Source organism: Gopherus flavomarginatus, chromosome 4, assembly GCF_025201925.1.
Source record: "Gopherus flavomarginatus isolate rGopFla2 chromosome 4, rGopFla2.mat.asm, whole genome shotgun sequence".
NCBI classification, from domain to species: Eukaryota; Metazoa; Chordata; order Testudines; family Testudinidae; genus Gopherus; species Gopherus flavomarginatus.
In genome coordinates, this window is record NC_066620.1 from 47,849,150 (window position 1) to 47,876,647 (window position 27,498).

Here is a 27,498-nt window from a genome sequence, read left to right on the forward strand (position 1 = left end):
ACTCCAATAACTATGAAATATTATGGGCCTGGTAGTGAGCCTTTTATTTATATTGGTATTTACTTCCATGAGTGATATTGATTGAAATTGGACTGCTCATAGGTACAACTACTCACCGGTATGAATAAGTCACTCACAATCTAGCTTTATGTTCCTCTGCCTCAAATGTGGGGTCCCGTTGTGATGTCTTTGCTCTCATTCAATAGTATCTTAGTTCACAGGTAGTCCCCTTGACTTCCATGGAACTGAACATACTTACGCTGTAACGCAGTGGTTCTCTAACTAGGGCCACCGCTTGTTCAGGGAAAGCCCCTGGCTGGCCGGGTCGGTTTGTTTACCAGCTGCATCTGCAGGTTTGACCAATCACAGCTCCCAGTGTCTGCGGTTCATCGCTCCAGGCCAGTGGGAGCTGCAGGAAGCGGCATAGGCTGAGGGGCGTACTGGCCACCGCTTCCCGCAGCCCCCATTGGCCTGGAGCAGTGAACCACAGCCAGTGGGAGCTGCAACTGGCCAAACCTGCAGATGCAGCAGGTAAACAAACCGGCCCTGCCCGCCAGGGGCTTTCTCTGAACAAATGGCGGCCCTCATTCGAGAACCACTGCTGTTACTTACTATTCAGTATGAATAAAGATATCACAATCAAACCCTTGTTTTGCACTAAGTTCTAAAGAGTTTTATAGCAATCTTATGTTCGTGTCTATGGGCTGTACAATATGTGCCTGTCTTCTCCATAGTAATAAAATGCCATCTGGCTAGAACCTTGACTTGTGCTTACATGTTCTGAGCATAGTATCGGAACTAGGGTTCAAGAGCCAGAATAAGGCCCTGTTCCTGCAACTGATAGTATTCAGATAAGCCATTGTGTCTGGATATCCCTCTGAAGATAGCTAGGCACTGTGCTAATGCCTTTGCACAGTGAATTGCAGTGACAGGATATTAAATAAAAACAAGATGAGGACACAAGGCATCAATCAATTATTTACTTTACTCAGCTACAAAGCTGAATCTGAATAGGTTGGGCTAATTACCCTATTAAGAAGTTTTCTGAACCTGTTTATGTAAAGGTCCAAGTCAAGTTCCATTTTTAGCCTCCAGTATTCTGTATAAAATTTGTTAATATTATCTGCCAAAGATTGACCATCCACAAAGCCTGGGTCATGCTTGGAGAAAGAATCCTGGACTAGAAAATTACTGTACATTGTTCAGAAAGGAGTTAGAATAGAATGGAAAGTGCTCTCATATATAAACCTGATGGAAAGCCATTAATTTAAGCCTCTAGATACCATTTTCCACCTCCCCTGCTGAAATACATAAATCAATCACACATCTATCCTCAGTCCCGCTGGCAGACTACATGCCTGTACAGAGTTGCACTGACTTCAGTCCACATGGACAAAGGGGGCCACTGTATAGTTGTGGGTTCAGGATCGAGACCTAATGCAACTGGGATCCACAACAGCTTCACTATTAGTCCTACATAAGAGAGAAGAATTTACTGTCCTTTTCTCTCCATCTTTTTTGCCATTAGGCAACAAACTCTCTGTAGCTAAAAGGCAACTTTTATTAGACAAGGGGAAGATTCTACCTAATTTTAGAGGAAAATGTTAAGGACCTAGTCCTGCAAACATTACCAGATCTTGTTACCACTTGTAAGCCGGTGGTGTCAGGGCTCATCCCTCTCAGGTGCGGCGGGGAGCCAGGGCGCCTCCTTACACACACAGCAGTTCAGTAGGCCTAACCCCTCAGCAAGCGTTGAGGGAATAATGGGTCTGCAAACAAGGCAGAGTCCCAGCCCTCCAGCCGGGGTCGAGTAAGCACAAAGTACATAAGCCCAAGCCCTGGGGCAGGGCAGGGCAGTAGGCAGTTCAAGCTCAGGCCTTCAGCAGGCTGAGCAAACACAGTATATCAGCCCAGGCTCTTGGGCAGGGCATGGCAGTAGCAGTTCAGGCTCAGACTCTCAGGCAGGGGTTGAGCAAACACAGTATATTAGCCCAGGCCCTTGGGCAGGGTGGGGCAGTAGCAGTTCAGGCTCAGGCCTTCAGCAGGCTGAGCAAACACAGTATCTCAGAAGGCTACACAGAAGGCCTCCTCAGGCCAGGGAGAGGGGGAGTCTGCCACCCTTGGGGAGGTGGCAGGGGGAACGCAGGCCCTCCCACTCCACTGCGTTCCAGCCCGGGGCCCTGGCAGCGGCAAAGGCACGCTGCTGTCAGTGGGGATCCTGGCCGCAACACACTGACATGGGTTCAGGCTCTTCAGGAGCCAAACCAGGGTCGGCTACCCCCGGACCACTTCTGACCTCCCCCTCTCTGGGTACCTGTCTCTTGCCAGCATCGTCTGGGGGGTCCCAGACCATGGGCTCCTCCGGGTACCAGTCGCAGGGAGGCTCAGGCAGCTCCTCGGGATACTGGTTGTAGGGAAGCTCAGGCCACTCCTCGGGATACCGGTCGTAGGGAAGCTCAAGCCGCTCCTTGGGGTACCGGGCATAAGGCAGGTCAGGCCGACGTTCCTCCGGGTACGGGTAAGAGGCAAGTCCAGCCAGCATTCCTCCGGGTAGTGAGCGCGGGGCAGGTCAGGCCAGCGCTCCTCCGGGTAGTGAGCACAGGGTAGGCTGGGCCCGGCGGGAGCTCGGGCACCAGTGTCTGTCCTCTCTGGCAGCCGGCCGCCAACTGAGCGCTTGGGCCGGGCTTTTATACTTCCTGTCCCACCCCTTGACTTCCGGGGGCCGGGGACAGACAGCAGTGGCTCCACCCACTGAGGCACCTGCTCTGGCTCGTCCCTCTCAGGCGCGGTGGGAAGCCAGGGTGCCTCCTTACACCACTCATAGTCCCACTGATTTCAATGGGCCTGTGCCTAGTCTTAAGTGTATGGAGGATCAAACCCTGAATTTGGACTCAGCCTTCAATAAACACTCAAAAGTAACAAGCTGTGTATTTTTCACTTCATTGTGGGCTAAGATGAAGTATTTAAGCAGAAATAGAACCAAGCTGCAAAATTCAGATTTAGGTTCTAAACTTCCCCAGAGTTTAGGGGTATTTGCATTAGAGGTTTTGATTTGGTCCATTTGAGATGTAAGGGCCAGCTGTGAAATTTAAGGGCTTGTGTATATGAACACTTAGTTCATAGCAAGCTGGGATGTAAATCTACCCTGCAGTAGCCTGCCCTGCCCCAAGTGTCTGTGTGGACCCTGCTGCTGGGCACTAAAAGTTTCATAGTTCACTTTAATCTACTCCCATTTCAAAGCACCGTATGGAACTTTTAGTGAATGACAGCAAGGTCTATGCAAACATTTATCGGGGAGAACATTTACATCCCAGTTGGCCACACACTTACTGTTAGAAAGATCAGCCCAAAGCTTAGATCCAGGTTTGGATTCTGAACTTCCCCCAAGTTCAGGAATGTTCAGTTAATCATAGGTTTTGCGTCAGGCCTTTCTTTGATTTCAAGGTGAGCTCTGAAGAGGGGAATGGACTCAGAAGCTCACAGGCAGAGAGAAAATGGAACTGCGTAGATGAAAGAGTGACTGTAGACAGTAGTGGAGAAGGTACAGAAAAGACCATGTTAATAGAAGAGGACTGTGCACGTGGTGGATTAGGTAGATATGAGGTTAAATAGGCAAGGTGGAGAGTAAGTCGGTATAAAGTTCTGAAAATCATGAGGGAAATGCTGAATCATTTCTGAAGTGGATGAGAAATCAATTAACGTAATGGAGGATCTAGGTAAGTGGCCTCATTTTCTGGACCACCAGAACAGTTTGAAATGAATATTCTGGAATCCCTGCAGTTTAGAGACTTGAAAGAGTGCTGTCTTCAGTTTATAGGGAAATAGATTTCTACTCTGCATCCCAGTTTAATTCAGTGGGCCGAGTTCTACCATCATTTACATCCATTCAACCACACTCATGACAACGGGGTTTTCAAAATATAACTCTGCATATCATTTAGCCCAGTATTGGTGTAGCAGTTAGAGAAGTACAAGCACATTTCTTTCCTTGCCCAGTCTCCAGCTTTAAATCTTTCAAATTGCAAAAGTTTATCATTAAAGAGAAGATTAAATACCTAATTTTCTCCAGAGATATATAATAGTAAAGAATAATACATAAACTATGGGTGATTTACGGACAGTTCTCATACTTCTGTTGCAAACCACAATTTAAGTATCCAAAGCCATACAAAACTGCAATAATTTATAACTTAAATTTTTTTGCTTTGTTTTCAGTATGAAAATTTAAAAAAAAATTCATTACAAGTGGAACAAGGCAAATCTTTAAAAATGTTTAAAGCTATTAATGCCTGAGAGCCATTTCTTAGCCCGTTGACTGAAATAAAATTTTACTCTTTCAGCTTTTTCTCCTGGATCTTCCTCCAAGCTGTCAACTCAGTACATTATTCAAGATCACATGGCTACTTATTATAGGAAATTGCTGTCCTCCAAAGGTATTTGAAATCTATCATGATGACTGCAGCCATCAGGCTGATAGATAAAGTCATAGTTAAGAGTCGGTTGGTTACACTTGTTCTTGGCCAGCTTGCTGTTTCCCCCCACATTAACTCAATGGATGTCAGTAGACTTGAAAACTGAAGCACAATACATTCAGAGGACTCCAATAGAACATACAACTATGTTCTAGGTATGACAAGTATGTGATGTGACACACCAATCTGGAACTTGAAATCTGGTTTCATCTCAATATTGAAGATCTTACATTTCTGACTGTATTTAACTTTTTCTTGTAACTAAAATGTCCTTGAAAGATGCCTTATGGATGGCTTGGGCATTTAAGTACGCTTTCAGTAGAGCAGGCACAATATGGCAGAACCAGTGCAAGTGTTACTGCCTCTGCTCTGAAAGTGGAACAACTATCTTCAGGGCAGTTGCCTTCCTATGCCTGTTCAGCTAAGCTGTCAATCCAGGACTATTCACACAAAATAAGGTATTTATATGTAGAAGAATGATTAGTTAGTATGTCTGGGATTTGGGTTGCCTTTGGAGTACCATTCAAATAGTATGGTGTCCCTTTGCCAAGCAGTAGCAGATTTCAGGGCCTTGTGGGTCAGTTTCTCATTTGAAGTAGAAATCAATTACCGGTAAATGGAATATTTTCTTAGTGTTGTTTGCTTATGTACAAAATAACTGGTTCCTTAAATGGAGGTACTCACCAACTGCACACGGGTAAGTCCCTGTTGGTGAAACGTCCGCTAAATCACCATTGCCCTTCACCAAGAAGCAGCTGTCTTGAGCCCCTGTTTGAGACTCACCTGGACGTTCATAAACACACTGCCTCCTATTCCTGCCTCAGCCTCTGTGTTTTAGTTGGAAAAGCCCCTAGCCCAAAGCTCCTCACCTAGGACCATTTGACCACCAAAGGTTAGCCTGGGCATCAACCCTACTTTTGTGCAGCTGCTCTGTAATACAAGGGAACCTCAGGACAGGTTAGACTGTCCAGACAAATTTTGCCACAGAGTCCCCCTATTTACCATCTGGATTCTTATGCATCATTGACTCACAACAAGCATAGCATTACTACCTTAACAAGTGCTACTCTTACAAATCTCACATTTTATTTTTCTCTGTAAAGTTAAAAAAGTTACACAGTCAGGGCCTGATTCTCCATTCTGTGCAAATACCTGATGGAAAGGCTCTCAGGAGCTTCAACAGGTTTTGGGTCAGAACCAAGACAGAAATAGCTCCACTGAAGTTAATAGAGTTACACTTGTGTAAAACTGATGTGAGGTGAAAATCAGGCCCTTGAGATTTAAAACATGATAGTCAAGGGAGACAGAGGAAAGATTATTGCAGGTTAATTTATGTTGTTCCTTTAGGTTTAGTATGATGATGATGATTCATTATTTGTATTATGGTAGCACCTAACAGCCCTAGTCCCGGACTAGGGCATATTTTTGATGGAGTTGTGTCTCCAGTTAAACCAATGGCCTTCGTATGCCATACCACGTTATTTTTGTATGCACCATCACAGAGAGGCAATTAATGTAAGGAAACATTTTTTTACTTGTCATGGTATAATCCCCACTCTGAACCTTGGCGTCCAAAAGATGGGGTATCAGCATGAATTCCTCTAAGCTCAGTTACCAGTTTAGTACTTGTAGCGCTGCCACCAACCAGGAATTCCAGTGCCTGGTACACTCTGGTCCCCCCAAAACCTTGCCCGGGGACCTCCAAGACCCAGACCCTCTGGATCTTAACACAAGGAAAGTAAACCCTTTCCCTCACCGTTGCCCCTCCCAGGCTTCCCCTCCCTGGGTTACCCTGGAAGATCACTGTGATTCAAACTCCTTGAATCTTGAAACAGAGAGGAAAATCCACCTTCCCCCCTCCTTCTCTCTCCCCCTCCCCGACTCTCCCTGAGAGAGAAAGTAATCCTAACACAGAGAGAAAATAACCTCTCTCTCCCCCTTCCCTCCTTTCTCCCCACCAATTCCCTGGTGGATCCAGACCCAGTCCCCTGGGGTCTCACACCAGAATAAAAAAAATTAGGTTCCTAAACAAGAAAAACTTTTAATTAAAGAAAGAAAAATCAGTAAAAATTATCTTTGTAAATTTAAGATGGAATATGTTACAGGGTCTTTCAGCTATAGACACTGGGAATACCCTCCCAGCCTAAGTATACAAGTACAAATTAAAATCCTTTCAGCCAAATACACATTTGAACTCCTCCCAGCCAAATACACATTTGCAATAAAGAAAACAAACATAAGCCTAACTCGCCTTATCACCTAGTACTTACTATTTTGAAGCTATAAGAACTTGTATCAGGGAGATTGGAGAGAAACCTGGTTGCACGTCTGGTCACTCTCAGAACCCAAAGAGAACAACCACCAAACACTAACAGCACACACACAAACTTCCCTCCCTCAAGATTTGAAAGTATCCTGTCCCCTGATTGGTCCTCTGGTCAGGTGACAGCCAGGCTCACTGAACTTGTTAACCCTTTACAGGCAAAAGAGATATGAAGTACTTTTGTTCTATAAACTCTTACTTATCTGTTTATGACATTATCATTAAAACCACAACCACATTATCGTATGAGCTCTTCATATTCTTCTTTCACTATTATCCCCTTGCCTTTTTCCATAAATAAGGCTCCCTATTGTCTGAAATCCTCTCCTGGACTGTGCTTCCACTCCCCCAACACATTTCTTCCACAAATGCTGCGAACCTTGCTGAGAACCTCTTTGAAATGCTAACAAAGGCAGGAATAGAAAAGAGTAGTACTAACAGGACAGCGAATGGGCCATTTGCCTCCCTAGTATCCTCTCGTGGCATGAGGTCGCTTGGCAGAGCCCTGTCTCAGTTTCCTTCTTCAGCTCAGCCCCCTCTTAAAAGCTCCACACACAGGTTCTTCTCTCATTCAGCAAAGCCTTCCTTGGCGCTGGATTTATTACGTTAAAGATTCAAAATAAAAGTTCTCAAATCATCAAGTTCATATTCCCAGTCTTTCCTGCCCAGGGTCTCCTGCCTGAAGCCTTTTTCCCCAAAGACTCGAGTTTCCCTGCTGGAGCCAGCTCACTCCCAGCAGTCCCTGGAGTCTCAATCTGGCTTCACTCTGGTTGTCTCCTCCCTTTCTCTGCTGCTTCCTGATGCTCTTTATAGGGGAATCCCCATCTCTGTACCCAGCTAACGTGGGACTAATTGGATGGGGTTGCCCACATCCAGGCCTCTGACCCCTACAGGAGCAGGTCACTCCATTTCAAGAACACATGCTAAATATCATTGCACAGTCACTGGTGTCATGTTCTGTGCCTTCTCCCTCCTTTAGCTATTTAGGTATCAATGTCCTTTTGACAGGGAGCTTGTTTGTGTTCTTGTTTGCAGAGCATTATAACAGGGAGCAAACTGCGCCCTGTAGGATTCAGCACCTTGGCCCTGCTCCTTAAAGACTCAGGGAGGGTCCACGCTGATGCATTTGTGTCCTTTCCTCACCACCAGTTTCCCACTATTTACAGGCTATTTACACAGCTTGGCCTCACACCAGCCTGACCAGCAACAAACTAGTAGGCTCCTTTCTCCCTCTGAGCCTGGCCTGGCCTTTCACTCTTGGTCTCTGCCCCTCCCCCACTTCCTCCCAGCCTTTTAGCTCCTGCTAATGAGGCTGGCAGGTGCCGCGGGTTCCCAGGCAAGCACTGACTATTTACCCAGCCCCAATCTGCCCCCCGATTGGGGCTGAGGTGGCAGGAGCTGATTAAGGGCTTTCTTAGCAGAGCTCTGCCACAAGCACCTACCATATTTTGGCACTATATAAACAAGTATTTATCAATGTCTGTTAAAGAGTGTTTTCACATAGAGTGTTTTCAGAATACCACATTAGAATTTTTTTCAGAATAAATATACTAGAATGGGTCAATTTTAGAATCTTAAAGATATTTTTCCTGCTTGGCAGCTTTTGAATCTTGTCCATCCAACCGTAGGTGCTTACCTCAACCCACTGACTCTGATACCAGTGTACGGAAATGGCTCTTACTCTTCAGAGTCAATGACTTAGCCAGCCCAAATATTGCTTTAGCATGGTCTACTTTAATTCTCCTCCACAATACACCCTCTCCTTTAATGCAGATGCTTCAGTACATACTACGTGATGGTTAGAAAAACAGGACCCACAGTGTGGTACAGTGTCACATCTTTGTTCAGAACAAAAGATGCAAGGAATACAGCTGTTGGGTTGTTCACAACAACTGGCTCAAGAGAATAACTTCAGCATTTGTATCACCCAGTGGCATTATGTTTCAGGCCTGGGATGACTAACAACGTGCTGGATGTAAGTAAATCCTGTAATATTACTGACAGCCACAACCAAATATTGTCAAATTACAAGGAGGGGACATAAAAGGGTTCTGTCAACCATAGACGGCAGGTTATGGGAGGATGTTCAGTTTGCAATACCCAGGAGGACTAGTCAGCTGATAGGGAGGGCAAAGTGCTTGTCACTAGGATAGGTATGGGAGAGTTATTTTTGATTGAGACAGTGTAGCGAAGTAATATTTTACTGGACCAACATTTTGTTGGTGGACAAGCTTTTGAGCTTCAGAGCGCTCTTCTTCAGCTGTGGGGAAGTAACCAGAGTGCCTAAGCCTAATATAAATTGTGACAGATAGTTAAGCATAAGGGTTCACATATGCTGTAGGAGAAGTGGGAAACAAAAGGTTAGCGGGAAGTGGATGTGCTACAAATTGTTGTAATGATACATAAAACCAGTATCTCTGGCAAGTCCATGGTTTTTGGTGTCCAGCGGAGTTATGAAGTTAAGTTCCCAGGCTTCCCTTTTGAAGGTGTTGTGCAGGTTTTCTTCGGGGACAAGGACTGAAAGATCAGATATAGAGTGATCACTCTGTGAGAAGTGTTCACCCATGGCTGATGTGGTGTTTTTATTTTATTGTTTTTCTCACTGAGTTCATTCAAGATTGTAGTGATTGTTTCATCCACATAGTTATTGGGGCATTTGATGCACTGGATGAGATACATACCTATCACAGCTTGTGGTGTATGGCACTCATGGATCTTGAAAGGTGTGTTGTGGGGGGTATTGATCATCATAGCAGTGGAGATGTCTGCAGGTGTATCTGCTTTTTTGTCAAGGTTTAGTGTCGCTTTGAGTTGGTGTGTCTTGGTTTGCTGGGAGCTTTTGATGATTAGCATGACGGGGTTGGAAGGTTGTTTGAAGGCCACAAGAGGGGATTCGGGAAAGATTTCTTTCAGGATGTAGTCCCCATCAAGTATGGAATGTAATTTGATGATACTACGTAGGGGTTCCAGTGTGGGGTGATAGGTGACTATTAGGAGTGTGCAGTCAAGGGGGGCTGTTCTGTATTGAAGCAGGTTCTCCCAGGATTTTTGGGTGGTTCTTTCCTTAATGTAATCTACTTCTCTGGTAGAATGCCCTTGTTTAGTGTAGATTGTTTTAAGTGTGTTTAGGTGTGTATCCTGGGCTCTCTCTATGAAGCAAATTCTGTGGTATCTGAACATTTGGCAGATTTATGCCTGTGTCTGGGGTGGTTGTTGGATCTGTGAAGATAAGTGTGATGATCCATGGGGTTCTTGTATATAGTTGTTTGTAGGGTTCCAGTGTTTAAGCTGATTGTGGTGTCCAGGAAGTTGATGCAGGCATGGGAGTGTTCTGGAGAAAGTTGGATGGATGGGTAGTGGTTGTTGAAGTTGCGGTGGAAATCTACGAGGGAGTTTTGGTTGTCTGTCCAGAGGATGAAAATATCAGTGTCTCAGGTATATTTCCAGAAATTCTTCCTTGTGGTGGCCCTTGAAGAGGTTGGCATATTGGGGAGTCCTAGTACCCTGGGCTTATCTGATGGTTTGGGCAAAGTGTTTATTGTTGAACGTAAAGTTGGTGTGGATGAGAATGAAGTGGATGAGTTCGGTGATGTGTTTAGGGTGGATTTCTGAGCACTGTACATTACCATGGAGGTATTTGAGTCAGGTAGCGATGGTATCATGGTGAAGGATGATGGTGTATAGAGAGGTGACATCGATGGTGTAAAGCATGGTGTTCTGGGTGAGGTTGGTAATATTGCAGAGTTTCTGGAGGAAGTCCATTGTGTCTCGAAGGAAACTGGCCCTTTGTGTGGTGAGTGGCTTGAGGATGTTTTTTCTGAGTCCTGATATTCTTTCAGTAAGAGTGCTGTGGCCAGATATAATGGGTCTGCTTGGGTTCCCTTGTTTGTGTATCTTGGGAAGCATGTGGAAAGTCCCTGGGGTGAGTTTGTGGGGGGAGGAAGTTGTAATTTTTCTTGGAATTGTTTGGGGAAGGATGTAATTTATCTTTTATGTGAATTATAGCATGGGTTCTTCTTAGAGTTCTTTATAGTTTTGTCACTCAAATGCACTCGTACAGAGAAAAATGCACTGACTCTTTCACCATAACATTTTGTTTACAAGTCAGTGTTGTTGACTGGCTACCAGACTAATGGGTCTGCTCCTTTGTGAAGAATTCTCTGTCTCTACAAAATAAGCTGCAGCCCATTCAGATGATTCAACTAAATGATCTCCCACTCATTCTCACTCTTTAAGCCTACACTGAGCAGCCAAGGAATTTGCAGGAAGTATGTTCTAGAAGGTAGGATTTATAGACAGCTTGACTGGAGCTGAAGACTTGTCTTGGAGCAGCCAGACTGATTGTTGAGAGCTGCAGTAGATATCCCCTCAAATTGTTCAGCAAAGTGACAAATCCATATCAGCAGAGGGAGTACCAAGTAGTTTCCAATCTTATTTCAATAGCGTTTTCCTTGTTTTGAGATGTTTGACTACCAAGGAAAGATAAAATTGGAGCTAGCTCAGGTATTCAGTTGGCAGAACTCATTGTAAGGGTGACATTGGGTGACTGCTTCCTGCCATTAGAGATCTGGAAAATTATTGAAGTGGTGATGCTATACAGACTAATGGGAGATTCCGTTAGTGTCTAGACTCATGGTTGTGGCCCAGCAGCAGTTCCAAACACTATCTGTAAATGGCTGCAAACTGTGGAGAGAACTTGGAACACAGAATTTGCTGTATCAGTGCATTGCTCCAGCAAGTCCTGCCTGGAGCGTTGGCAAACATCTGATGCTTCAGAAGAAGGTGAAAGAGATGACAATAGAAGAAGTGAGTGACAATCCATAGTCATTTTAACACTATTGTAAATCCTCTAGTCCTACACTACCTAGACTTTGTCCAACCAAAGTCTGCATTGATAACATGCTGTGAGCCTGGTTATCTCATGTAATGTTCATGCAATAGAACAGATTGTAGCTGCTATCATCTTTTACAAGGATGCCTGTCAACCGAACATTTTCCAGTATCCTGTGCTCTATCTTGAACCCACGACTCAAATTGAGGAGCAGTATTTTAAGGTGGTATCAGCACCTCCCCATGAAAGAGGAATGCCATTCAGTTATGTTAAGGAACTGCAGGGCCATCCCATCTGTCTTTGTTTTAAGACCAGTAGCCCCATAGCATCTCTTGGTCAAGTTGGTAGAGGATGACTGTGAAGGGGCCCACTCATTGCAGGTGTGCCTCCTTGGGGTTGGGGCTGGGAATTAGCTCTCACCACATCTGGCATCTCTTTTCGCTGGATGCTTGCACTGTGGCCCCTCTCTCTGTTACTCAGCCCTCTGGCCAAGTCACTATGTAATCCCTCCCTTTTAGGGTAAAAAAGTCCCAGTGAACAAGCTGTCCAAATGCTCCCTCAGTCCCCCCATTCCACATCTTCAGGGCCTGTGCCATTTTCCCAATGGCTAGTAGGGGAACCCAACCCTACCCACTACTCTGGGTTCCAGCCCAGGGACCCTATGACTAGCAACCTAGGTCTGCTCAGTCTCAGACCCTGTTCCCTCTGCTCCTTCCTACTCCCCAGTCCATGCCCTTGCCTATCTCTAGGTTTACCACTGAAGCTTCCTCTGTTCCCATGGCTACTTCACCCTTCTAGGACTTTAGCAAGACTCCCTAGTCCAGGGCAGGATCTTGGGGTTTACTCTTCCTCTGGATCTCCTCCTTGTCCCTGGCCAACTCCTTTTCCTTCTAAGGGAGTGACTGCAGCCTGCCTCCCTGCAGCCTCTTCCTCGGCTTTGTGGTGTAGCAGACTTGCTTCCTAAGAAAACTTAAAGTAACAATTTTCCTTGCAACATCTATCAAGAAAACAAGGAAAATGGGGCCTCAATCATAAAAAGCTCTTCTGCAATTTAAGTGCAAGACTAAGTCATTAAAAAAGATACAAAGTTTATTTGGGGCTCCTGCTTTTTTGCGCTTCTGCCTCTATGCTTACAGTGTGGTCAATTGCAGTCCTACCTCTTCTGAACCAGTTTGCGTTCCATCCAAACCTATTTCTTTGTAGGTGTGCTACCAGTTCTTCCATTACATTCTTTCCATGGTTTTACTTAAATATGCCGTGAGGGCAATTGGTCTGTATGTTTAGAGTCTGGAGCAGAACTTACCTGGTTTTCTCATTGGGACAATAATCGCATGTTTCCAATCCTTTGATATTTTACCTTTTTGCCACATGTTATATAAATTTTAGTATCACCCTCAAGCTTGCTTAATTTAGGGGCTTAAGCATTTCAATGCTTATTTCATCCTTGCCTGATGATCTGCTTTTGCTCCTTATTATCGCTTTTTGGAGTTCTCTCATATTAAAGTTTTGATTTAAAATAATATCCACATCTTTCTCCCACCTCTTCAGCATCTCATAACAATCCTTAATGAATGTTCTTTTCTTCTCCCTAATTTCTATCCTCTGATCCTCATCATTACTGACTTTTTGTAATATGGTGGACAGAATTTCCACTTTTTCTTTACTCCATACCCTGCAAATCCAAGGCTTGGTATTATATGTGGCTCTGACTCTTTATTGAATTCATTTTCCTAAGTTGTTGATGATACCAATACAGCAGAGGTATTTTAGTTACTGTCTCCTAGTATGTTCTCCAGCTCTCTTTTTTGCCCTTTATTTATAGCCCTCTGTTCAATTTTCTTACTTTAATATTTCATTCAGTCCTCACTATTTAAGGAATTTTTTTGAGGTCTTGTTTGTCTTATTCCTTTCCTTAATTACTATTTCACATTCCTTGTTGCACCATGGAACACTTTTCCTATCTTTAAGTACTGTTGGTATCTTAGGAATAGCTATGTAGGCTGTCTTTATGATTCTTAGTAACATTACTACATAATTCCTCAAATTTTTCATCTGTACTTTGCTCATTCACATACACTTCTACCCCTACATAACGCAATCCTCGAGAGCCATAAAATCTTACTGCGTTATAGGTGAAACAGTGTTATATCGAACTTGCTTTGGCCTCGAGGATCTCCATTATTAATAGTCAGTGAGTAGCCCCACCTCCTATCTGACCTCCACCTATTTCCTGCCCCCTCAGAATCCCCGACCCATCCAATTTCCCCCCCATCCCTAATTACCCCCAGAACTCCCACGCTGAGCCACAAGCTGCACTGGGATAGGCGCTAGGACCCAAGGAGACGGCGCACGGAAGCACTCACACCTGCTTGACTACATCAGCTGGGGTGAGCCCCGCAGAGATCGGGTAGGGGAACTGGCCTAGCGGCCACTGCCTTGTCCATGGAGCGTGCCCAGCCCAGTGCAGCGGCTGAGCCCACGAGGAGGAGCAGGGCTGGCAGCCTCATCCGAGGTGCCCGTGTGCACCTGGTCCCTGCCCCATGCCCATGCGGTGCTGGGGGAGTGTGAGACCATCTCTCCTCCTCCACCACAGAACCCCACACAGCCTGTCCCCAGTGAGGATGCCAGGCCAACTGCCTGCCGGGGCGCAGGGAGACCCTGACTGTGGGCGAGTAGTGCGGCGCTATGGACCCAGAAAGCCCACCTGTTGCTGCTGCAAGCAGGGCACAGCCTGCTAGCTGAGCCTGCTGTGTGCTGAGCCCTCCAGCGCCAGGACAGGGGCATCTGCATGGCACCATCTAGGACAGGCACCTCTGCCTGCCCTGGATCCACAACTTCCCAGCGTGGACCAGTCTTCCCCAACTTCTCGGCACCGACTGGAGCCCATGTGACGTTCCCCTGCACTGCAGCTCCTCTCCTGGGACTGAGCTCCCCCCTGCTCCCTGTCTCCTGACCACCCCCCGAGATGCTCTGCCCCTTATGCAACCCCTTGTCCGCAGCCCAGTGTCGGAGCCAGACACTCTGATCTGCTGGAGTGCACATCCCCCCCCCCCAGAGCTCTGCTTTACCATGTTATATCCAAATTTGCGTTATATCGAGTCACATTGTATCAGGTGTGACAAAGTTCCTCCTCTACCTTGGTGGGTCCTGTGCTTATTGGCAGATTTGCTCACCTCAGTGATCTCCCCCACAGTCTGGATCAGCTCCTCCTGTGTCTGATCAGGAGTTGGGAGGTTTGGGGGGGAACCCGGGCCCGCCCTCTACTCCAGGTTCCAGCCCAGGGCCCTATGGATTTGCAGCTGTCTATAGTGCCTCTTGTAACAGCTGTGTGACAGCTACACGTCCCTGGGCTACTTCCCCAAGACCTCCTCCAAACACCTTCTTTCTCCTCACCACAGGACCTTCCTCCTAGTGTCTGATAACGCTTGTGCTCCTTAGTCCTCTAGCAGCACACTCTCTCAGTCTCAGCTCCTTGTGTCTCTTGCTCCCAGCTCCTCTCACACTTCCTCTCCTCTGGCTCCTCCCCCATCTGAATGGGGAGAGCTCCTTTTAAAACCCAGGTACCCTGATTAGCCTGCCTTGATTGGCTGCAGGTGTTCTAATCAGCCTGTTTGCCTTAATTGGTTCTAGCAAGTTCCTGACTACTCTAGTGCAGACCTTGCTCTGGTCACTCAGGGAACAGAAAACCCAGTGACCAGTATATTTGCCCTCTACCAGACTCCTGCACCCCACTAGCCTGGGTCTGTCACACAGGGTAAAGATTTTTGTTTCTAAAGAGTTTCCAATTTTCTTATTTTAGATTCCAAGTAGGGATATTATCCTTGTCTTCAGTATTTCCTTTTCCTTGATGTGTAATTAATGTCAGGAAGTGGTCGCTACCTGTTTCCTCCTCTCTCTATATATGTCAGCTGCATTTACTTGCTATTGTGCTAGAAACTATTCCCAGATCCAGGCATGAGAAGCTTCCATTAGCCATATTGAACCTGGTAGACGATCCATCAGTTAATATTACTAAATTATTCTCTTCAAAGAATGGTTCCAAATATTTTCCATTTTTATCATTTTTCTTACTTCCTCATAATCTGTTGTAGCTATTCAGATCACTACAGATAACAAAGGGGCATGTAAGATCTGCAGTTAATTATGCCAGGTTCATAGCCTCTAGTTTTTTGCATGGGTTATAGACATTAAAAAGCTTTAGAGATGCAGAATTGTTTTATATTGGTGTCCATTAGCATATATTTGATATTTAGCTTTTTTTTTTTCCCTCTAAACTTCTACTTCTAGGTGGCTCACATTATCCTTAATGAAGGTGGAGACACCCCAACATGGGCATTCCTATTTCTCTATATGCCATATCCTGGGATTTTATAGTCTAGTTTTTCTGTTAGCCAAGCCTCCTGTTTGCATATTATATCAAGCTTTGTTTTCATATCAATAATATTTTTCTCTAATTCTTGCCCATGCGCTACTAAGCTATAGGCATTCCAGCTGAAAATAGTCACCACCAGGCTTTTTTACTTCAATATTTCCTTCACTTAGGTTGCTAGCTCATAGGTGCTTTTCTGCAGCTTTAATTATAATTCTCATTTTCTCTCCTATTTGAGACATACGATTTATTACTTCATTCATAAACTCAATGAATCTCTGTTTATGTTAAGTAGTATGTCATCTCCTTTTACCTGGTTGTCGCTCATTACTTCCTTTCTCTTAATTTATGGCTGGCTATTCCCTTTCCCTTTATCAGGTTCTCTCTCTTCCCCCACCCCTTGTCCCTTGTAGATGTCTCCTAGTAGTTTCTGCATATGAGATGTTATTAGTAATTTTGGGGGTTTTGTGGTTCTCTAGCTTGCTTTGCCTCAGTACATCTTCTGTAGGCTAAACTGTTTTTTCCTCCACAGTTGCAACATTTTGTTTGGTCCTACCTCACAATTATTGTATCAATGTTTACCTCCATACTTACTGCACCATATATTTTCCCTTTGCAATTATTTGCTACCTGACCAAATCTTTGGCATCTCACAGAAGGAGAAGGAAGATTATAGGGCTTAATGCAGAATATTTAATACCCTAAAATTACTTTGTCTGGTAGCATCTGCTCCTTAAATGTAACGAGCACAGCTGTCCAGGGCTTTCTATCACTGCCTAGTCTGCTGAATTAGTCTCTTCACCTATTCCTTGTTTTATTTCCTCTTTTGACATTTTATCTGGCACACTATATACACCCTCCTGTTCCTGTGAGGAATATGGGTATCTAACACTTTAGTTGTGATTTTTTTGTTTTGTTTTGTTTTTTACTTAACACCTTTGTCTTAAGGAGCTTCCCTAGTTGTCCTTTGTTTTTAGTCTACTAACTAGTCTCCTCCAAATGGTTTCTTAGCTCTTACTAGATTTCCAGCACTTCTATTGATCCACTCAGCTATCCTCAGGGAGTTGATATCCCCTATCTTTAGGTCCTTACCTAAGGATTTTACTATTATGTAATTTTCCCCATTTCTCTTTCCTGCGTTCTTATTTCCTGGTCCTTCTGATTTTAGAGAATCTACCCTCTTCTTATCTGCATCCAGTTTTCCACAATGCTTTCCCTGTCCTTGTTGCCTAGCCTGGTTTTAGTTTCATTCGTTATCTCATTCTGCTTAGCTAACCTGCAAACCAACTGACCCTTCCTGCTTGCTCTTCCTAACTTTTGTACTCCCATCCAGCTCCTCCCACAGCGAGGCTTCATCTGTAATTAGTGCTTACTAAGCCCTCCCTGTGCATTTTATAAGTTCAACTGGCCCCTTCTGTCCCACATTAATCTGCTCAGGGCCTGTGTGGGGTGGGTACTCCATTACAAGGACAAATAGCTGTTAGAAAATCATAACTAATCCTCAACCAGGAGAGAGAATGTGAGGCTGAAAATCATCCTGGGTAACGTTTGGTTCACCTCACCACATGTTTTTTTAAATCTTTCATACACAAACATGTTTGGCCCTCAGCTGTAGTGTGTTGGGTTTAAATGACCTTTGCTCATGTGTGGCTAATACATTTAATTCAGAAAAAATGCACACCTGGGTCTGTAGAACCCAAATACCCTTCTTCCCAAGCAAATGCTTTGCCCATAAATATACAGATGCAGCTGGACTACCTGAGGGCAATGAAGACTGCTATACATAATTAACACTTGTTCTCTTTTCTGCTAGTTAAACCAAAGCTGCCTTTCAGGTCATGAGGCGAGGAGAGAGGGGACAAGCCACACATGGTAGAAGTCTGATGCAAGGATTTTTTTTTAAATAATCTTTAGGAGATTTTTAGTCTATTACACTCTTATAGCACAAAAGAGAATTTATGAGGAGAAGTTTCTGGCAGAACAAGCTCTCCAGTACTATATCTTAGTTGTTCAAACGGGTTTAAATTTTATTTCATTCAGATGATGATACTGTTCATCCATAGCAAAATTCAGCAAGATTGTTAATTTTCTTTTTATATTAGCTATAAATCAAACCCTATTCTGATTGCTAAAGATTTCTAATACTTGTGTGTCTTACTAGGAAAGTCTCTGAAGACTTTTATTTAAAAGTCTGATTTAGAGCATTAAACAAAAAAACTCTGCATGAAGTCACATCTGAGAAACAAAATATTAAAATGTACTTTACTTCTTATGTTTCATAAATTACTTCTGTTCTTTCCTTGTGGGGCTAAACTAACAGAGAGATGTAGAAAGATTAATCCTGCAAGGCTCTCCATTTGCATTCTGCTTAGTATTATGAAGCACCTATGTAGCTCTTTTCATAAAAATACCGCCAAATCTCAAGGATACATGTTCAAATTACGTTGTAACATCCACATTCCCCCTCTTTTATCCAGAGATGATCTGATTTTCAGAAGTGCTGACCATCCACAAGTTCCACTGAAGTCAATGAACACTATAAGTGCTCAGCACCTTTGAAAACCCTTTGTTTCAGGACCTTATTTAAGTGAAGTGCTGAGCAGTCTCAGCTCTCATTTGAAAATATGGCCTTCCTGACCTGATTTTAGTCAGACATCTGGAGGAACACTCCTCTGTAGATCTGAAACATCTTCTGGGTGCACTTGTACAAACTCTGCTTTGATATAGTATCTGGTGATAATCCATAATGCCTGTGCATGTCAGATGAGAATGGAGCTGTTGGCCTTTAAATGAAACTGGAACGTTGCTCTATTTGTAAGTGGCTATCTCTTTTCCAGCCAGTTGGCAACCAGTATTCCCTCACTTTCTAAAGCCTTCTTATTTCTTTAAGAGTATTTAATCATGTGGCTCCTCGGGGGTCCATTCTCCCTCCCTTATTAAGCATATAGCTTTGAATTGTGTTGTACTATTGAGGTACCTGTCTTTCCCAGATTCTATATACTGCCATCTGGGGATGAGATCATACTGTTCTGAAGATAACACCAGTGCATCAAAGACTACCATTACAATGGGCTGCTACCATTGGTTCCAGACCACAGTTACTACAGAGTAAGAGTTCACCATTGGAGTTTTATGCCACAGTAGTTCAGAACCTGCACAGATCCATGCTACCTTATTTTAGTTTCACAGCTCTCCAGGGCTGTGCCCTGATCTGTACCGCCATCTTAGTTAGTCGGTGGGTCCTGATAGGATAAACACCTCTTGATTACTAACCTGTTAGCCATCAAGGGAAGAGAGATGGAGCAACCCCCCCACCCCTTCTGCTTTTTCTTGGTACTTGTTCAAGTAATTGTTAAAACCAGCTGATAGGGGTTTATTTACCATTTTTGGGAGGAATGCCTCCACTTATTCATTCATTCATAGATTCTAGGACTTGAAGGGACCTTAAGAGGTCATCGAGTCCAGTCCCCTGCCCTCATGGCAGGACCAAATACTGTCTAGACCATCCCTGATAGACATATATCTAACCTACTCTTAAATATCTCCAAAGATGGAGATTCCACAACCTTCCTAGGCAATCCATTCCAGAGTTTAATCACCTTGACAGTTAGGAACTTTTTCCTAATGTCCAATCTAAACCGCCCTTGCTGCAGTTTAAGCCCTTTGCTTCTTGTTCTATCCTTAGAGGCTAAGGTGAACAAGTTTTCTCCCTCCTCCTTATGACACCCTTTTAGATACCTGAAAACTGCAATAATGTCCCCTCTCAGTCTTCTCTTTTCCAAACTAAACAAACCCAGTTCTTTCAGCCTTCCTTCATAGGTCATGTTCTCTAGACCTTTAATCATTCTTGTTGCTCTTCTCTGTACCCTCTCCAGTTTCTCCACATCTTTCTTGAAATGAGATGCCCAGAAATGAACACAATACTCCAGTTGAGGTCCAATCAGCACGGAGTAGAGCGGAAGAATGACTTCTCGTGTCTTGCTCATAATATACCTGTTAATGTATCCTAGAATCATGTTGCTTTTTTTGCAACAGCATCACACTGTTGACTCAATTTAGCTTGTGGTCCACTATAACCCCTAGATCCCTTTCTGCCGTACTCCTTCCTAGACAGTCTCTTCCCATTCTGTATGTGTGAAACTGATTGTTCCTTCCTAAGTGGAGCACATTGCATTTGTCTTTGTTAAACTTCATCCTGTTTACCTCAGACCATTTCTCCAATTTGTCCAGATCATTTTGAATTATGACCCTATCCTCCAAAGCAATTGCAATCCCTCCCAGTTTGGTATCATCTGTAAACTTATATGTGCAGTGTTAAGTGCTTATTGTGTAGTGTATGTATTCAAATAATTAATACATACTCTATAGATGAGGCTACAGTACATGCATAATCAGAAGAGTAATAAGATTTATGTTAGGAATTCCTTGTTGGCTACTGGATGTTACCTGTCCTCCTCATGGAGTCTCTTCTGGTTTAGCCTTACAAAATAAAACTTGAATTAACAAAAAAAGGAGTAACTACTAATTGCAAAAATAATTTATATTCAATTAAGTCTTGTGGCTACGGTGGCAGTGGAGGACTGATGGCTTCTTCTTGAGTCTAGGAACAAATTGAATCTCCCCATCATCTTGTAACTTCTCCCAAAGTTACCCCTGAATGAGAGCTTCTTGGTAACAATGCATGCTTTTTCCAAACACCTGGGCTAGCTTCAGTTTTATCTTTCCTGATTAATACCATAGAAAGGAGGAGGGTGCTGCTGTCACAGGATTTTTTAATTTTTTATTAATTGTCATTATCCCTCAGGGTATTATAAGTAGAGATAGGCCCAACCCACAAAATACAGATCCAGATCTGGTAATGCGTTTCTCATGTTTGGATCTGGTTTTGTTCAAACCTGCTTCCATCTGAGGATACATGTGCTGCAGTTGGGACATACACATGCACATGCTAGCTCTGCTCAAGTTAGTGTGCTAAAATAGTAGCATGGCCATGACAGCACAGACAATGGCTCGAGCACCCAAGTATGTACATTAGGAGATCGGACGGGATTGTACTTGAGCGGCTAACCAGAGCAACCAACTGTGCCACCTGATTAGTGCACAGAATTAGACATAGCTGCAGCACAGACATAGCGTCTCAGGCTTGCTACAACATGGATGCCACGGCTGCTTAGCTAAGAGTTTTCCCACCCGTACCAATAGACCCCCCGGCTGACAGTGTCTTATCAAGATGATTCAAGCTATGAGAAAAATGGCAATCTCAAGAGACAGAGTTTCATGTGAATTATTTTGCAGGTTTTGCTTTGTGTGGGTTTCCAACCCTTAGATTGTAGGAAAACTCCAAAGCAAAACTCAGCCCAAAACATTTCCATGTGTAACCATAAATCAACCCTAACTCAGCTCAGTTTGGCCAGGGACTGTTTGATTCTCTAATCCCTGTGAATCCGATATGATATTTTAGGTTTGTAACACCATCTGGAAGGAGGTGAGTTTGGTCCAGTTTCAATCGTGTTCCAAATATTTTACACAACTGGAGTAATGACAGGCACCAGCTCACTGCCTGTGAGAGGCAGCCATTCAGTCAGCTGAATGGCTGTGCCACCTCTCATGTCTCTGATCCAGAAGTTGTGGGCCAGAAACTCAGTTGGTATAAAACAGCTGAACTCCATGGACTTCAGTGGAGCTACACCAGCTTAGACTATCTTGGGGTGTGGCTCAATAATGGCTAAGAACAAAGAGGAAGAACTGTGCAGGTGATTAGAAAAGTAATGGATCTTAGTTGTTTTTAAACAAAATTAAATGTGACTATCTTTACTATTTTAAACCCTGACACCAAGTACCCAAAGTTCCCAGTGAATCCAGTACTTGGCAGATCAGACCCCCAGTGTTCATCCTTTTCAGTTTTAGTCCAATGCTCTCTACTGTGATTTGTAAGTGAAATATTGAGATCATAGCTAAATATGCTTATTTTTCTGTTAATCCAGCTGCTGTTGATTCATCTGTACCAAAGAGTTTGCATACTAGCATTAAATGTGAGTATAGTTTTGTTTTCGTTTCCAAATACGTCTGGCTTCATTTGTTTGATTTAGAAATATTTGTCTCGGATAATCTCATTTTGTTGTGCTATGCTGGTGCTGTTTTGAAAAGGCACGTGTATAACTAAAGTTTGCATCATTCCAAGTGTGATCAAGATAACAAAGTAACCATGTCTACTGTGCGATGCACGTTTGTGCTGATATGGGCTAAATCCCAGGCCCTGGAACTTAGTATTGACTGTTTATTTGGGATATAAATCTCTTGCTTTATTTTCCCATCACAACCCAGAAATTCTAGTTCAGATACATAGAATTGATATTTACCAGACTTTTGTATTCCTTGCTAGTCAACACTGGCCATAAGGCAAACAATGTTTTACTGCTCATGAAGCCGCAAAGAACATCTGGGTAGACGCAGGCTGTGATTGCTTAGTGATATCATTAAAGCAGAGGAGCATTGCACTAGATCCTAATGCCATCTGTTGGCTGAAACATGAAATATCATTGCAGTTGGGTGTGCAGGGAAATCCTTTCTTAAACTTTCTCTTCCAAAAGGTAAAGAGCCTGGTGGTACATGGAGAGGAGTAAATTCATCCCCTTCTCATGGGCATAGCATCCCTTTGGCATGCAGACAGGTTCCTTCATTCCCCACCCCTGCGAGGCATCCCTCTGCTTCTCTGTGGGATGGCTGTATAGCTAGTAACATGTACTTCCTTTATACAGAGAGGTGCAATATATAATCAAATAAAAAAAATCAGGAAAAATGGAAAGTTTCTATTGTCCACAGTAGAATCATAGCTCCATATTATGATTATTTAGATACCTAAACCAGGACATCACAGAGTATAACAAACTTGGAAGCCAAGAAACTCATGACTAAGGTTATGGTAGAGCACAGACATTACAGCTATGTTTACCCTAGAACACAGATAGACACTACATCTTTTGGGGGCTCAGACTAGCAGATTACGTGTGTTCTTCAACACAGAAACACAAGAGGACAATTTAAGGGTCATAACGGCAGAAAATTTAGATTTTTCATTCTTATTTTGAGGTGGAATAACTCTTCTTGATTAACAATGTTAATATTTCTTCTGTGCATTTCATTTATTTTGTTCTCTTTATGTTTTTTCCATTAACCATTTTATGAAACTAGTTCTACAATAATGGAGCAAAATACTGTAAAAGCCCCAGTATAAGCTTAGTATTTACAGAAAAAACATATACAGACACACAAACCTCATTGATTCAGAAATATCAGGAGGACAGAATTTATTCAACCTATGATGTATACAACAGGGAGTTTTTCAGATAAAGTGATGTGTATAGATGGAACAGTACCTACATTTCTATAACAAGTGTATTTGTTTTATATAGTGTGACAAAGTTCCTCCTCTACCTTGGTGGGTCCTGTGCTTATTGGCAGATTTGCTCACCTCAGTGATCTTCCCCACAGTCTGGATCAACTCCTCCTGTATCTGATCAGGAGTTGGGAGGTTTGGGCAGAACCTGGGCCCGCCCTCTACTCTGGGTTCCTGCCCAGGGCCCTGTGGATTGCAGCTGTCTATAGTGCTTCCTGTAACAGCTGCATGACAGCTACATCTCCCTGGGCTACTTCCCCATGGCCTCCTCCAAACACCTTCTTTATCCTCACCACAGGACCTTCCTCCTGGTGTCTGATAACGCTTGTGCTCCTTAGTCCTCCAGCAGCACAGCCTCTCACTCTCAGCTCTTTGAGCCTCTTGCTCCCAGCTCCTCACACCCACTTCCTCTCCTCTGGCTCCCCTGCCACCTAACTGGAGTGAGCGCCTTTTAAACCCAGATGCCCTGATTAGCCTGCCTTGACTGGCTGCAGATGTTCCAATCAGCCTGTCTGCCTTAATTGGTTCTAGCAGGTTCCTAATTACTCTAGTGCAGCCCTTGCTCTGATCACTCAGGGAACAGAAAACTACTCACCCAGTGACCAGTATATTTGCCTTCTACCAGACTCCTGTACCACACTGGCCTGGGTCTGTCACATATCCCTCCCCCCTGCTCAACACCAAGGGGTTGGGCAGCTTGGGAAGCCAGACAGTGCACACGTGACAAGCCATCGGCATTGCCATGACGGCTCCCTGCTCTGTGTTGCACACAGAACTGGAGAGGTTGGGGGGATAAGAACCACCTGGTCACCCTTGTGTTCTTCTCCTTGTTCCACTTCATCCATTGGAGGGCGCATGGTCGGTCACGAGGACAAATCTGCGCCCGAGCAAGTAGTAGCACAATGCTTCCATGGCCTATTTTATGGTGAGGCACTCTCTCTCCACCACTGCATATTTTTGTTCCCTCCAAAGGAGTTTCCTACTGAGGTATAGAATTGGGTGTTCCTCCTCCCCGACCATCTGTGATAGAATGGTCCGCAACCCTACTTCTGATGCATCTGTCTGAAGAATAAATTCCTTGGTGAAATCAGGGGCTATCAGTATGGGGTTACTGCAGAGGGCAGTCCGTAGGTCTGTGAATGCGTCCTCTGCTGCGTCAGACCATCTCACCAGCTCAGGTTCACGGGCTTTCACTAGGTCTGTCAAGGGGCTTGCCCTTGTGGCAAAGTGGGGGATAAATCATCGGTAATACGCCACTACACCTAGGAATGCCCGGACTTGTTTCTTGTGACATGGTTGGGGCCAATTTTGGATGGCCTCCAACTTGTTCACTTGGGGTTTTACCAGACCTTTACCCACAATGTAGCCAAGATATTTGGCCTCTGTAAACCCTACAGCGCACTTGGCGCGGTTTTCTGTAAGGCCAGCTCACCTGAAGGTATCGAGGACCGCCTCCACCTTCTCTAGGTGACTTTCCCAGTCTGGGGTATGAATGACCACATAGTTCAAGCAGGCAGCAGCATAACTGTTATGCGTGCGTAATAGCTTGTCCATGAGGCACTGGAAAGTAGCTGGGGCCTCATGTAATCCAAAAGGGAGGACAGTATATTGAAAAAGACCCTCTGGTGTAGACAATGCAGTCTTTTCCTTTGCCTCTTCCACAAGGGGAATCTGCCAGTACCCCTTTGTCAAGTCTAGAGTAGTCAAGTACTGGACATTACCCAGACGGTCCACTAGCTCATCTTTGCGAGGTATGGGGTATGCGTTGAACTGGGATACTTCGTTTAGTCGCCGGAAGTCTTTGCAAAACCTTGTGGTGCCATCAGGTTTGGGCACCAGCAGGATTGGCCTGGACCACTGACTGTGAGATTCTTCGATGATCCCCAACTCCAGCATTTTTTTTATTTCTGCTTTTATTTCCTCCCTTTTGGCCGCTGGCACCCGATAGGGCCTCATTGTTATTCTGGCCCCAGGGTTTGTAATGATGTGGTGATACGTCTCGGTTGTTCGACCCGGTTTTGTCGAGAACACATCTTGGTTCCGGAAGATCATCTCAGACACCTCATTCTTCTAGTCTGGTGTTAAATTGGGAGACACTCTCACCTGTTTGGAAGGCTTGTTTTCCTGGGTTAGGTCTTTTTGGACAGTTATGCATGCCTCTTGTGCATGCCGTGGTTTCAAAAGGTTCATGTGATAAATCTGTTCTTGTTTTCGGCGTCCTGGCTGCCGCATCTTGTAGGTTATTTCTCCCACGGGTTCAACCACCTCATAGAGCCCCTGCCATTGGGCCAGAAGCTTTCTTTCTGCTGTGGGTGCCAACACCATCACCCGATCCCCTGGTTGGAACTGTCGGACTTTTGCCTGGCAATTGTAATAGGTTCTCTGGGCCTCCAGTGCCTTTTCCAAATGTTCCCGTACAATAAGGGTGACACAGGCTATCTGGTCTCGCATCTGTATTACAAGTTCTATTATATTTCTCCCCTCATTGGTTTCCTCTTCCCAGATCTCTTTGGCGGTATCTAGTATGCCACGGGGGTGACGTCCATATAATAACTCGAAGGGGGAAAACCCAGTTGAGGCCTGAGGTATCTCCCAGATAGCGAACATAAGATAGAGTAGTAGGGTGTCCCAATCCTTCCCATCCCGACTTACCACCTTCTGTATCATAACCTTGAGGGTTCAGTTAAACCTTTCTACCAATCCATCAGTCTGCGGATGGTAGACTGAAGTTCTTAGGGTATATATATGGAGCAGCGTACAGAGGTCCTTCATTAGCTTTGTCATAAATGGGGTTCCTTGGTCTGTTAATATCTCCTTTGGTAGCCCCACTCGGGCAAAGATCCCCACCAGCTCTTTGGCTATCGTTTTAGAGGCTGTGTTCCTCAGGGGAACAGCTTCTGGGAAGCGAGTAGCATAGTCCAAAACAACAAGTATATATTGGTGGCCCTGAGCCGTGTTCTCCAGGGGTCCCACTAGGTCCTTGGCTATTCGCTCAAAGGGGACCTCTATGATGGGAAGGGTCACTAAAGATGCCCTCAGGTGGGGACGGCAGCTGTGCAGCTGACACTCCGGGCAGGATGCACAGTACCTTCGCATTTCTTCATGTACTCCAGGCCAGAAGAACTGTTGTGGGACTCGTGCCAAGGTCTTCTCTATCCCCAAATGTCCCCCAAAAAGATGACCATGAGCAAGACTTAATACAGCGTTCTGGTGTTTTTGAGGTACTAGGATCTGCTGTATCTTCTGCCCCTGTACTGGTGCAACCCGGTATAAGAGATTCTTCTTCATTATGAAATAGGGTCCTGGTCCCTATGTTCTCCCTTCCACGGGGACCCCATCTATTTCAGTCACCTCCTTCCTAATGTTGTCGTACCTTGGGTCTTCGACCTGGTCTCATCCAAAATTTCCTCTCCCGGGGCTAATCTGCCCAAGATCTAGGGGCCCAGTCTCTGTTGCCTCTACTGGTTTAGCAGCGTTAGGGTAGGGGTCAGATTCAGGTGCTTCTCCCTCCTGGGTGGCCTGCTTTTCAGCTGCTTGGGTCCGCCTACCTATGAGAGCGACCCTCTGGCTTTGAGTCAGTATTCGGGTTCCCAAGGCCTTAGCTGCCCTCATAGATTCATAGATTCATAGATTCTAGGGTCAGAAGGGACCAATGTGATCATCTAGTCCGACCCCCTGCACAAAGCAGGCCACAGAACCCTACCCATCCACTTCTATAACAAACCTCTAACCTATGCCTGAGTTACTGAAGTCTTCAAATTGTGGTTTGAAGACCTCAAGCTGCAGAGAATCCACCAGCAAGTGACCCATTCCCCACGCTGCAGGGGAAGGCGAAAAACCTCCAGGGCCTCTGCCAATCTGCCCCGGAGGAAAATTCCCTCCCGACCCCAAATATGGCGATCAGCTAAACCCTGAGCATGTGGGCAAGACTCACCAGCCAGCAGTCAGAAAAGAATTCTCTGCAGTAACTCAGATCCCATCCCATCCAACATCCCATCACCAACCACTAGGCATACTTATCTGGTGATAATCAATGATCAGTTGCCAAAATTAGGCTCTCCTATCATACCATCCCTTCCATAAACTTATCAAGCTTAATCTTAAAGC

The 27,498-nt window shown here is 44.6% G+C and overlaps 1 pseudogene; it reads left to right on the forward strand.

The window, feature by feature from the left end:
• The window catches only part of LOC127049827 (spermatogenesis-associated protein 7 homolog), a 131,209-nt pseudogene that overhangs the window by 40,561 nt on the left and 63,150 nt on the right, over window positions 1-27,498 (forward strand).